The 10,058-nt window shown below is 36.2% G+C and overlaps 1 long non-coding RNA gene across 1 annotated transcript; it reads left to right on the top strand.

The window, feature by feature from the left end:
• The first annotated feature begins 839 nt into the window (after window positions 1-839).
• LOC117909865 lies at window positions 840-2,299 on the top strand. Its single transcript, XR_004650476.1, has 3 exons — window positions 840-884; window positions 1,351-1,411; window positions 2,195-2,299. It is a non-coding gene; the product is annotated as an uncharacterized LOC117909865 (long non-coding RNA).
• Window positions 2,300-10,058: the final 7,759 nt, after the last annotated feature.

Here is a 10,058-nt window from a genome sequence, read left to right as displayed (position 1 = left end):
TAATAATAATAAAAAAATTATAACCTTTCGATATGATACAATAAATAGAAAGGAAACTAAAAACAATTCTAACTTTTTGATATAATATAATGAACTAAAAAAACTAAACTAAAGAAATTAAAACCTTTCAATATAATATGATGAATTAAAAACTAAACAAAAAAAATCATACCTTTCAATATATATATATATATATAATTAATCAAAACCAAACTAAAAACTAATAAATTTTCAAACATATATAATTAATAAAAAACCAAACTAAAAAAAAATCAACTTACCTTCCCATTGTTGCGTGTGTGAATCTTTTTTCCCTTATGGTGTATTGAAAGTGACAACCGCTTTTCTTAAGTCCAACGTGCGGCTACAACTACCATCTTATGGTACGTCCTATGGATATCTTTTCAATTGTGTATGGCAGCCTTTATGTGTAACACCTAGTGCTAATGAATTAATTAGGCAATAATGATTATTTTAGTACTTAACTCTAAGCTTGCTTAATTAGATGTTAAAACTAGTTTAGTGCTAATCATGTTTAATTATGAATTAAACTTTGATTAAGGTTAAGTGGGATTAGCTAATGATCTAAGCATGCTTATTAGGTTCTTAGGGACTAATTAGGGTTATGAAAACCAAAAGGACTAATGGGCAATTATGGCTTTTATTTTTGATAACTTGAAGGATTAAAGTGCAAAATTGGGAAATTGGAGTTAGTGGATTGCCACCTCCTACTTGGGTGGATTGGTGGCAGCCATGTGGGCTGCCACCTCGTGCTTGGGTGCATGGAGACCCTTTATAAGGGGGCTGCAGCTCGTTTTGCACCATTTCACGTGCAGCAACTTGGGTTAGAGAGAGAATCTAGAGAGAGAAAGTGTAGATTTGAGGTAAGCAAGTTGTTTAATTTTGTAATTTTCGTTTATTTTGGTTCCTAATGGTATGTTGAAAAGAATTAACGGTAAAAATTGTGTAAAAGTTGAGTATAATTAGCTATAAATCCGTTTTAGTTAAGAATCACAATTAATTAAAGATTAAAGTATTTTAAGTTAAGTATTTTATTAATGGTAAGATCAGCATAAATCTTTGTTTAATTTGGGTTGATTGAAAAATAGATTAGTAAACATGTGATGAATTGGGTTATTTGGACACTTGGGATTTGTTAATAGGTTAGGCTTTAAGAAAATCAAAATAATTAGTGTTTGGTAATTAATTAGAGAAATTAATATGCATTGTAAATATTGTTTAATTCAATTCAAATTTGATCTGAAAACATGTAGGATATAGATTAGAGAATGTGAGAATTAAAAATTTGCAACAATAAACTAAAACCTAAATTATGTTGTTTCATTTCAGTTCCTCGTAATAGGCAAAGATCGCCTACTTAGAAGAAACACAAAAAGGAAGTCGGTGTAAGGTAGGGAATTTTATGCTATTCTATGGTGTATTTGATTTCTTTCCTTGAATTATTTGTTGGAATTCATGTTATTTCTATGATTTCATAAAATGTTTTCAAGTGTCATTGCATCTTGTTTTATTGCATTGAGATGTTACCATGATATTGGAACGTATATTGGTATGAAGATTCATGGTTTGTGTGGTCGAAATGGTTCATGGTGGGGTTGCATTGCAAGAAGGATATGGAGTTATCACAGATCATATTCAGAGAATTTATTGGTGGCGAAGTGCTTATGTGATGCTACAGGCCTTATCATTTGATATATTGTTTATGTGGGACCGTGGGTCCTTGGGTGAAAGTCCCTAAAGCCCTCGAGGAAGACATTCTGATGTGAGTGTATGGGGTTGGTCCTGCCCCTGGGTTTTAGTCCCTAAAGACACGGGGTTGGTCCTGCCCTTGGGTATGAGTCCCAAAAGACACGGGGTATGACTTGCCCTTGGGTGATGTCCCAGAATAGTCATTATTATATTGATCGAGTTTCTTGTGGAGCATTGTATCTGCTGTGTAGATTGTTGGGAGTCAGCAATTGATCAGTTGTGAAAGGATGGATGGGGAAAAGCAATGATGAAACCAACAAACACATGCATACATGTTTGACATGATTACACATTTGTTAATGGTTATGAAATGTTTATCATGCATGCTATTAAACGTTTAATTCATGGTTTTTAAGGGTATACTTAGGATGGTTATAAACTTTCCTACTGAGCTGTGAACTCACCCTATCCCTTCCACCTCTAGATGCAGGTCAGAAGACCTATGCAGGAAATAATGCTTGAGCAATGCTTTACTGTGATTGGATGCTGTTTGCTCATATTGAAAGTCTTTTGAGGCCATGCCTTTTGTATCAAGAGTAAACCTTTTGTTGAAATGATGTAATGTATATATTTGTCAGATACACTTGTAGTATGGGCTACCTGTAGTAAACAATGGGGCTTGGTATATGTAAATTAATGTTGTACAAGTTTCTTTTGTGAAACAAAACATATTTTGTTAACTTAATAGTCACAATGTTTAATACAGGATGTACTCTTTATAACAGGTTTTCCATATCCTCTTTTTGAACAAATTCAAGTAGGAACTCTACATTTAAATTTTTGAGAGCATTTATATTGTATTTGAGTATCAATTGTTTAGTTGAAGAATAAATAATAATAATAATAATAAAAAAATTGGGGTGTGACATTATGTGACCGTGTGTGGAGAATTCTCTCCAATGGAGTCCCATGTTGCTGCTTCTTGTGGGAGATGCAGCCCAAACTGTGGTGTGTGGTTGCCTCTTCTGTGTGTGCCTCTTTGCAACCATGATTGGTGGACTCCAACTTCTCCAATGGTGTGTTGTGATGCTTCCTGAATTGATAGTCCATTTCCTTGGTGTGTGATGCTAAGAGGGATCTCTCATGATGCAAACTATGTGGTCGTGAGGGTGGCTGTGAAGAAACTTGAATTCGCGTGTAAGAGAAGGCCCCTCTTATAGTGCGTTATTCACCCTCTCAAGGAGTCTCATGATCGATTATCTCCCTTTTCAGGCTGCTGCATGTCGGTGCTTCTCTATGGAGAATGACGTCTATATGAGGACTTATGCAACCCCTCCTGTAGTGGACTATGTGTAGGTTTTTTCATTCTGACTTGCCCTTAGCTATTGTTCTTGAAGAGGATATAACTTCTCCCCAAAGCCCAATGGATAATTTGTCCTCGAGATTTTTGGTGTTGCTACCCCCCCCCCCCCCCCATTCTTCTCCAAAACATAGCGATCCCTCTTTCCAAAAAGTGCTTAACCTTCCTTATCCATGGCTTAACCCTCGAAATTCCGCCAAAACGTGCTCATAATCCTCCAGAATGTGAACCCAACTCCTTCCTAATACGTGCTCCAAGAGTCCTCCCTTTGACCAACCATCGTTCCGTCTAAAAAACATACCGAATCTTTCCCCCAAAATGAACTTGATTTTTCTTTCCAGAACGTTGCTCCATACTTCCAAAAAAAAAAAAAAAAAACAAAAAAAAAAAAATCTTGTGAATATCTTCCTTCAATATGGATGGGGTACTCAAAATCCCATGCAAAACAAACCAAAAAAGAATGAGGGTTAGAATCAATAAAAATCACGAAATTGAAAATTAAAAATATTAAAATTATGCGATTAAAAAAATTAAAAGTCAATCACATGCAATTTTGAGAAGAATGGAATATTATTTCATTCAACTTAAAGAGACTTAAAATCATTAACCACAAACAATTTCCTAAAATAAATAAATAAATAAATAAATACTAAACAAAAAAAAACAAAACAAGAACATGCAATCATGCAAGAATTACCTAAAAAGTGACCTAAATGTACTTAAGGTGGGGTTTGGGTGAACCTAAGTGGGTCTAAGTAAATCTAAGTGGCTTAGAGGAACCTAAGTGGGCCTGAGTGAACCTGAGTGGGCTAGGTGTGCCTAGGTGGGCTAGGTGTCCCTAGGTGGGCCTAGATGAACCAAAACAGGACTATGTGAACTAGAGTGGGCCTAGGTGAACCTAGGCGGGTATAGGTTAATCTAAATGAGTCAAGGTGAGCCTAAGTGGGCCTAAGGGAGCTTTGATGGGCCTAGGATGGTGCCTAATGGATTAGGTGTGCCTAAATGAACCTAAGTGAGCTTGAAAGATGCCTAAGTGACCTAGGGTGATCAGAAAAGTGCCTAAAAGTGTACCTAAATGAGCTATTCTAAAAAGATAAAAGGAAAATCCTACATCTAACTTAGAGTTGCAAAGGATCATAATGAGAGGTTAGATAAATCCCTCAACCAAAGTCTTTATGGTGTCTCTCAAAAAGATAAGTTGTATCAATGGGCCATAAAGGAACTATTATGGAGTACTAAAAGAGCACTGAGGAATGTGGTTAGGGGACAAAATCAAGGGTCTATAATAATATAAACAAAGCAACCAAACTAATAATCTTTGAAAATTAAAGTAAATATGTGATCAATTGAACAACCAAACTAATGATTTTTAAAAGAAACTAAACTAAGCACAATAAGAAAGAAACCAAACTAATGTTTTTTAAAAACTAAACTAAATATTAAATTAACAGAATGACCAAACTAATGATTTTTAAAAGAAACTAAACTAAGCACAATAAGAAAGAAACCAAACTAATATTTTTTAAAAAACTAAACTAAATATTAAATTAACAGAATGACCAAACTAATGATTTTTAAAAGAAACTAAACTAAGCACAATAAGAAAGAAACCAAACTAATATTTTTTAAAAAACTAAACTAAATATTAAATTAACAGAATGACCAAACTAATGATTTTTAAAAGAATTAAACCAAGCATAAAATTAACAAAGCAACAAAACTAGTAATGCTTAAAAACTACATTAAACATGAGAGCAACATAATAACCAAACAAATGATTTTTAAAAGAAACTAACCGAAGTATGATATCAACAAAACAACCAAACTAATAATTTTGAAACCAAAACTAAATATGAGATCAATTGAATAACTAAACTAATGATTTTTAAGAGAATTAAACCAAGCATAATATCGACAAAGCGATCAAACTAATAATTTTTGAAACCTAGACTAAATATGAGATCAATTGAATAACTAAACTAATGATTTTTAAGAGAATTAAACTAAGCATAATATCAACAAAGCAACCAAACCAATAATTTTTGAAACCTAAACTAAATATAAGATCAACTGAATAACTAAACTAATGGTTTTTAAAAGAAACTAAACTAAACATAATATCAACAAAGTAACAAAACTAATAATTTTTAAAAACTAGACCAAACATAAGATCAAAAAAATAACCAAACTAATGATTTTTTTTTTTTATTTAAAAAAACTAAATTAACCGTAATATCAACAAACAAACCAAACAAATATATTTTCAAAACTAAACTAACCATGAGATTAAAAGAATAACCAAACTAATGATTTTTAAAAATAAATAAACTAAGCATAGCATCAACAAAGCAACCAAATTAATAATTTTTTTAAAACTAAGCTAAACATATGATTAATGGAATAACCACAACTAATGATTTTTAAAAGAAACTAAATCAAGTATAAAATCAACAATGCAACCAAACTAACAATTTTTATAAACTAAACTAAGCATGAGATCAAAAGAATAACCAAACTAATGTGTGGACCCTGCATTTCGGCTCATGAGCTTCCGCTCGATGGCGAGCTTGATTTTTATTTGAAAAATGATTTATTGATTATGAAAATGACTTGAAGTTGCCACTTATTTTTGTTTTATTTTTAAAAGGGTAAACAAAATAAGAAAGAAAACCCTAAGTGTGACTCCTTATTTGGAAAAGGCGGTCTATGAAAAACTGGATTGGGTTCGGAGGTCAGGTTACTTATCGGGAAGTACGGTAAAGATCGTAGCACCCCTCTAAGTCCTAAAGTCGGGTCTCTACTAATAAAATGAAGCTGATGTGACAATCAATAAGAAAATCAATGGATACTCAAAACAATTATGCACGTGTGAGAATCAATATATGCATATAGAATGGCTAGAGTGAGAATGGGTGTGTACCTGGGCAATGAGCCATTATGCTCTATCAAGAGAGGGGGTTAGTGCACAATTAAGGAATAATCTCATGCATGTCATAGAGCAGAATAAATCAAACAAATATAGCAATAAACCAGTCAATCAATCAATCATAAAATCACATATGTTGGACCCCCACCAAAGCCCATTTTATATTGTATGAGTCAATCCCATAAATTCTATTCTTTGAAATTACAGGAATAAATTCATACTTATTTTAAAACATTTTAAAAGACCAAGAAAGATTTTAAAATTGCTTGCCAAATAGAAAGTGGAAGCAAATTTTATTAAAAAGGGATTTTATTGACTTTAAGATTATTAAGAAAAAAAATAATGGGAAATAAAAAGTAAAAAATAAAATAAAATAAAATGATAAAATAAAATAATAAAATGAAATAATAAAAGAGAATAAAATAATGAAAAGGTTAAGGAGTAAAAGAAAACTACTTGAAAATCAGATTTTTGAAAATCAATTTTTGGAAGCGAAGATGGAGAGCTTGAGAAATGAAACATCCACCTGTTTCCATTCTTATCCTCATATGTCAGCATATATTCAGAACCATGAAGAATATCCATTAAGTGACTCTCAGTCAGCCCATCACGCCATAGAAGTCCATGAGAACCACACTGCCCAATTGGAAAGCAGCTGAACATCTTCTCCAGAGCCGATGAGAGTTCCACATAATTGCAATAGGTTTTGAGGTTGACCTTCCTCAGGTATGGAGCACCATCCATGCTAACTTTAACGTAGAGGCAACCCAATCACGATTTGTCTTCAGCATTTTGAAGCAAATGAACAAAGGGGACCAATTATGTTTGCCTCAATTACAGCCCGAATCTGCTCCTTGTTGCTAGCTGTGATATTTGAAATAGTCCAACAAGCTTCCTTCTTGATGCTCTTATTATGGTTATTGGTCAACGGGTTCAGAAGGCAAAGAAGTGCCTGATGGTTGATTATGCACTGGGTTTGCATATCATCTCGAGTGACAATGTTTCCAACCATGCGAAGTGCAGGAATGAGAACAGAAGGAGATGAGTAAAGTAAAAGCTCAACAAGCCTAGGACATACACCCGCTTCAATAACAGCTTGAACTTTTTCATTTGTACCATCAGAAAGGTAAGACAGTGCCCAACATGCATCAGTTAGCACATCTTCATCATTCGAGTGAATAAGACGCCCAAGAGCTGGAAGAGCAGGCTTTGTCTAATCAAAAGGAGGTTGTGGCTCGCCCCTATTGCACTCCATAAAATCTGTTAACTCTCAGAAAAAAAAAACAAAAGGTAATCTCTGTTTGAACTGATAGAAGGGGGCCATTTATCTATGGCAACTTCAGCGAGGTTCAGATGTTATAATCCTTTGTCCAATCTTCAACTGCTGCATCAACCACTGTAGTCCTCGTCTGAAGCATCAGTGTCTTCATCATCCCCGCGCCGTATTTATGCAATATCTGCCTGAATTCTCTCTAGCATCTCCTTCCTACGCAACTCCAACTCTCTATGAAAATCCATCCTCAATGCTCTTTTCAATAATGCAGATCTTAATCTTTCTTGAAACAGCATTCTGCAGCATAAGATCAGTTACTTCACCTTAAGCTTTTGGGTCTTATGCATGATGATGGGAAGCCTCTGGCTGTTGGTGCTTGGATCATTTTATGCAGCAGAATCAGAAGGATATCCTTTTGCAGATAAAGCTTGGAATGTAGCTTCTCTCCAGCAGCTTTCCGAAGAATGATGGGGTTTGCATCATCCTTAAAAATGCAATGCATGCGAGTGTCCCTCAATCTCATAAGCACCATCGACTCTAAACCAGAAACGCAAGAGAAGAAACCAACAAGTTGGCATGACCCTCACTTTCACAGTTAAAAGTGACACTCCACTGTCAGCCAATTCATCTTCATATAAGATTACCTCATCATAAAAAAGAATAGGCTCTTTTGAAGCTAGTGAAGCCACATCAATTTTTTTTTATTGCATTCCTCCCAATAAAGAGTGTAGGCCCCCAGTGATTCTTCCCCTCTTCCATGCTTCTCTTGTTCTATCTCGATCCCCTGCCACACTACAGCTCTCTCGTTTTTAGCTCCTCACTTCCACCCTTCAGTGTAAAGCCATTCAAATGTTGAAGACGCCGAGATCAGGAATAAGCTTGCATGCGGGCTTAGCAATAACCTGATTTCTTCTTCAGTAAATGAAACTAACAGCAGTAACCTTTAAGGGATTGGCAATGAGCATTATATCCCAATGTCCCAAACTTTGAGCCAATCACGTGAGCTAGTGCACAGATTGCATGCATCGTTTCCTTATGCGTTGTAGGGTCACAACGAGCAAAAATCTTGAGGAATAGAATTATATCCTGATCTGCGATTCGGAATATAATGGGATAGAGTGGTTGAACGTATGAGTGAGGGTATTCAAATTCAATGGGTATGAAAGATGAGTTCTGGGGGATATAAAGGGTGTGATTGAATGGATGATGGAGGGTAATGATGAGTGCAGGGTTATGGGTGAGGAGCATGAGGATAGATATGTTGGAGCAGGAATGGTGGGAGTATTATTGGTAGGACGGGTGGTGAAAATGTAGTGAGAAAAGTGGTTTGATGGGTATTAAAAAAATAGAAATACGGATGGTGATGGATATGAAGAGGCATGATGAGGTTATTAGAATGGGCAGAATGGTGAAACGAGCTGCCGGCTGTGGGATGACAGATGGGGAGTTATTAGGTTGGCTTAGTGATGGGTATGTGCTTTTGGGAAGATAATAAAGGTGTAGAGAACATTGAGGGTGAATATGCATAGGGTTCGGTGGGTGTGAAGCGATGGGTTTGATGGAATGAGGAAATGGGCGTCATGGGTAGAATAGATAGTGGGAAGGGTGGAATAATGGATATTTGAAGAATGGGAATGTGGGTGAAGAAGTGGGCAGTGAAAAATGGGTATGAGATTGGTGGAATAAAGGATGGATGAAAGGATGGGTTTAATAGATATGTGGTGGAGTTGTGAGCATGAAGGATAGAGGAAGATGCAGGCACTGCCTTGTTTAACCTGTCACTCAACCAATCCAATAAGTCGCGAGCCATCAAGGCAGGTATCATACCAGCATTACTTCATCTGCTCGAGGATAAAAACCTGGGAGTGATCGATGAAGCTCTCTCAATTTTATTGCCTTTAGTATCACATCCTGAAGGGCGAACTGAAGTTGGAAGGTTATCGTTCATTGTAACTCTGGTTGAAATCATGAAAGATGGGACCCTGAAGGACAAGGAGTGTGCCACATCAGTTCTCCGTGAGCTGGGTTTGAACAATTCATCTTTTATTTTGGCTGCACTGCAGAAAGGAGCTCATGATACATGTGTATGCCCATTCTGGGATTCAGTAGTTTATTCTGAATTAAGCTCATCTAAGCTTTGGTACATTTCTGATGTATCAGGTTTCATGAAGAATTCCAAGTACTACCCCACCCCCCCCCCCCCCCCCCCCCCCCCCCCCCCCGCAACATTTTCAAGTGCCCATCACCATCCCCTCTCAAGATGTCGCCCCCAAATAGAAGAAGCATTGAATCAGACACAGCTGTTGAATCTCGGAGAAAACAGAGTTTACTTTTATCTTCTCATTGAAAACTAGCCATGGACATGGAATTTCACATTCTCGAGCATTGACTGAATTCGAATGCCAGAGCACTTGACCATCCTCCATTGTTTTCAATGAGAATGACTTTCCATTTTGCACAATTCCAGGATACAGGCCACAGCAAATAACTACTCGAATGAGATGCTCATCATAGCTCCATGCATTGCAGGTGGCCATGTTGCTATCGACAAGAATGCGTAGTTCATTATCCCCTACATGAGAATTTACAACTGATCTCAGGTCATTGATCAGCCGCTGATATTCATCAAGCCAGCGAGCATAACCCATGTCAAATGCTAAAGCCTCATTTCCGCCCATAGAATGACTCTGATCCCCCGAAAATCCAATCGCAATAAAAACACCCTGTTGGCGTGCTCGTTGAAGCTCTTGCTCTAATTGTGTAAGCTTGGGTTAGCTACACTCCAGCTG

This window comes from Vitis riparia, unplaced genomic scaffold (genome assembly GCF_004353265.1).
Source record: "Vitis riparia cultivar Riparia Gloire de Montpellier isolate 1030 unplaced genomic scaffold, EGFV_Vit.rip_1.0 scaffold447_pilon_pilon, whole genome shotgun sequence".
NCBI classification, from domain to species: Eukaryota; Viridiplantae; Streptophyta; class Magnoliopsida; order Vitales; family Vitaceae; genus Vitis; species Vitis riparia.
The sequence above is the reverse complement of the archived record's forward strand: the minus strand, read 5'-3'. Positions and strand labels throughout refer to the sequence as shown.